Source organism: Kogia breviceps, chromosome 1 (genome assembly GCF_026419965.1).
Source record: "Kogia breviceps isolate mKogBre1 chromosome 1, mKogBre1 haplotype 1, whole genome shotgun sequence".
Taxonomy (NCBI): domain Eukaryota; kingdom Metazoa; phylum Chordata; class Mammalia; order Artiodactyla; family Physeteridae; genus Kogia; species Kogia breviceps.
The window spans coordinates 193,551,852-193,555,690 of NC_081310.1; the positions used below are offsets into that span (position 1 = coordinate 193,551,852).

Here is a 3,839-nt window from a genome sequence, read left to right on the forward strand (position 1 = left end):
CTCTCTAGAAAATGATATTACAAAAATCTTGACATACGAAGAGGGAATACAACAGTTTGCAGTCAAAAATGTAAGAAGAAACTATTATAGAGGTGCTAGGCAGTTAATAAAGATATATATTTTTTTCCTAGATTTTTGTGGTATTTTTCAGCTTTAAAAACTATGTAAGTTGTACTTTTTCATTCTAAATAAACGTTATTTCATGTTAAACTTTATTTAGAGCTTTATTTCATTGTAAATAAACATTAACTTTCACATCTAATTTTGCATTCTTTGAATTCACTCTTTTGAATGATGAATGCAATTTTGCATTCTTTGGCATTCTTTTTTTTTTAAAAAAAGCCCCCACTTCCCACCCAAGTTGTATAAACTTCAGGTCCCACAAAACTAGGATCCCCTGCTGCTCCCACCCCAGGACATTTGCACATACTCCTCCCTGCACTGAGAGCTCTTTACGCCTCCCCCACCCTCCTCTCTTGGCTCATCCTTCAGACCTCAGCTCAAGCTGACGTCATTTCATGGGTGCCCACGTGGTGGGTGGCAGAGGCACGTATCAGCAAATTCTAAGGTGGGAAGTTGGAGAAGAGCCAGGCTGCATTAGACTGTGGGGGTAATAGGGAGCCACTGCTGGCTCTGGAGCACTATCGGCTGTCATGGTCTGCCTTTGTGGGAGGCTGTCTGGGGAAGAGTCCCCTGGCCTGGCCCCATCAGCTCGGGCGGGCAACTGGGTTAAGTCTTCCCCACCTGCAGCCCGCCTGGTTGCACTGACCCATCTTCCCACAGTACCTCGATTACGCCTATCAAAGCCGGCCGTTGTGGGCCAGCCGTTTCCAGCGGGAGACCGGTAAGTCGTTCATTGAATTTATGATTTTAATTTATGACAATCCTAATCCCATTATGGGTTCCCTTTTGTCTGCAGCCTGCACGGTGGTGGAGTTTAATTACGGCCAAGCAAGATTTCCCCGGCTCGGAGTGGACCTTCCCTGCCAGTCCCGGAGGTCCACCCCCAGTTGCTTGAGGGCATTTGGTGGCCTGGTGGGGGAGAGGTTCCCCGGTCTGCGGGAGTGACGGGCTGTGCAACAGTCCCTGCTGTTGGCAGCTGCTCCGTGCAGGACGTGTGGTGATGCCTAGTGAGTGACAATTAGGACGGCAGCATGAGGGTGTGTGTGTGGGGGGGTGTAGACAGTGCCCAACTGCACAGCTGTCTGGGTGTTGCTAGGGGGCTCCGGAGTCAGGCAGCATCCAGCGGAGGAGGAGGGAGCAGAGTCTCAAGGATCTGCCAGGGCTTGTGTGTCAGAGGCTCTGAGAAAATGATTATCCTGGGATGGGTCCGAGACTCCAGTGCGAACCCCAGAGAAGGGGACGCCTCCCTCCCGAGTGGTGAGGGTCCCGGGAGGGAGGGCCGAGCAGGGGGAGCGATCACGGGGCTAGCGGGCAGCTTCTGTGGAGAGCCGGGCAGCGTGGAGAGGGGAACGTGGTAAAACGGGCTGGTTCCAGATCTGCCAGCAGCAGCTGTGACCTCGGGTCACATTTAGCCTCTATGATGCTCCTTCTCCAGCTGGGAAATCAGGGGCAGAACCAGGCCCCGCCTCAGCCTGGAAACAGAATATAGCCGGGGTCGGGGGGTGCTGTAAATGGCGGAGGCCGAATGGAGGGCCCGAATATCGGGTCAGTGGGAGCTCCAGGCTCGAGACCCCTGAGGCCCAGGTGAAGGCGAGGGGGGCCTGGACCTGGTGCTAGAGCTCAGGGAAGAGTCAAGGGTGACGAGGAGGAAAACAGCCTTGGCTGGGAGGCAAGGGAGACCTGGGACATGAGAGCAGCCTCGTATATTGCAAAGAGGGACCCAGCGTCTCGCCTCAGTTCCTTCATCTGTAAAATAAGCATGTGAACAATGCCAGGCCCGTTTCCCGCCTCGGGGAGGAATGGGAGTTGTGACCGTGTTGGTGGGATGGGGCTGGATGCCCGGGGAGCGTGGAGCAGAATTTCATGGCTCTCTGTATCCCAGTCTCTCATCTGTAAGTGATGAGTTAGGACCAGATGACCTGCAAGAATCCCTGTCGCTCAGGCCCTGCAGAGTTGATGATTAAACAAGGAAGGCTTCCTGGAGGAGTCGGTCTGAAGCAAGGGGAAGGGTGGAACTTTTTTCAGATCTTCAGGTCTCAGATCCTGATTCTTTATGAATCGGGTGAGGGTGGAGGAGGCAGCACGGTGTGGGGGTTGAAACCCAGACACCTGCAGGGAGGGAGCAAGTGACTTAAATGAGCCGGGCAGACACAATGTGACGATAGGGGGCGGTGGGGACTGTGGCAAAGTGGAATGTGCACGTCCCACCTCAAGGGGCCGTCGTTTCTCTGCTCCAGGGGTCACTGCCACGCGAGGATGCTGATCTTGGGTTGTCAGATGGTCTCAGTCTCCGCAAGTGCCCCCACCTGTAAAATGGCACAATGATATTATCTGTCCCACGGAGTTGGAATGAGGACGAAATGAGCTGATAGGCAAAATGCTTGGAACAGCACCTGGCACGTAGTAAGTGACATTGACAATCACTATGGTTATTGTTGTCATTTTCTGTCCGCACAAGAGAACAGCTGCCTCACTCCTCTGGCCCCCAACACACTCTGGGTGGGAAGGTGGGGGGAGTCTATTCATTGTGGTCTGGTTATTTGGGGTCTTTGGGGCAATAAGCTTCCCTGGCCAAGATGGACTTGGCCTGAATGGTTACTGTAGACAAGAAATGTTTGTGATGTGGGGAGAAAGCAGATGCTGTTAATGCTGCTGTGAGCAGAACCCGTTAAGTTAGCCCGAGTCACTTCATCCGTGTTTTAATTTTATTTACGGAGGTTATGCTGAGCCTGAGATGTACACGTTTGCAGGAAGGATTTGTCAGGCTTCGCTGGGCCAAGAGGGCTGTGACGGAAAATCGTGGGGAGGGGGGAGTCACGTGGGGAGGTGCAAAAACAGTGCCAGCTGGAGAAGGGGCTGAATTGTGCATCTAAAAGAGGTTCCCCAACAATAAAAAATAAAAGAGATTCCCAATTGTGTCCAAGGACAAGGAGGGAGACATGAGGAGCGGGAGTGAAAGGTAATTGTCTAGCCAGTCCTCAACTCTGCGTGCATTCTTAATTCTGCCTGTGCTGGCAGAAAGGGTGGTGTGAACACGTGTGTGCATACGCGTGTGTGCACATTGGCACTATGTGTCTCTCTACCAGCTGCGCCACCTCCTTTGAGACCCTCTCTGTGGTTCACCCCAGCTGGCCTGGATTACACTTCAGCCCCTTTCTCAATTTGCAGTCCTGGATCTTTTTTTTTTTTTTTTTTTTTGCGGTACGCGGGCCTCTCACTGTCGCGGCCTCTCCCATTGCGGAGCACAGGCTCCGGACACGCAGGCGCAGCGGCCATGGCTCACGGGCCCAGCCGCTCCGTGGCACGCGGGATCTTCCCGGACCGGGGCACGAACCCGCGTCCCCTGCATCGGCAGACGGACTCTCAACCACTGCGCCACCAGGGAAGCCCTCCAGTCCTGGATCTTTGAATAAACAGCTGCCCGTCCTTGGGTGAGTCATTTACCTTTCTGTACCTCAGTTTACCAGACTGGAGAGAGCGCTCATCATTCTGGCCCTACCTGCTCCAAAGAGGTATGATGAGGCGGCAGGCTGATGGCGGGGTCCTCAAACGGCTGCCTTTGGGTTTAGACACGCCTCCTCTCCTCTGCAGCGTCCTTTTCCAGTTTCCAGGCTCTTTACAGCACCATCACGTCTGATTCCTGCCGAGACCCTGTGAGGCAGAGCGGGGGGATGAAACCCCGGGTTACAAATGGGGAAACTGAGGTTCAGAGAGTG

General features: G+C 53.6%; 1 long non-coding RNA gene across 1 annotated transcript; it reads left to right on the plus strand.

Moving 5' to 3' along the window:
* The first annotated feature begins 590 nt into the window (after positions 1 to 590).
* Positions 591 to 3,554, plus strand: LOC136792905 (uncharacterized). Its single transcript, XR_010837501.1, has 3 exons — positions 591 to 844; positions 2,361 to 2,526; positions 3,372 to 3,554. It is a non-coding gene; the product is annotated as an uncharacterized lncRNA (long non-coding RNA).
* Positions 3,555 to 3,839: the final 285 nt, after the last annotated feature.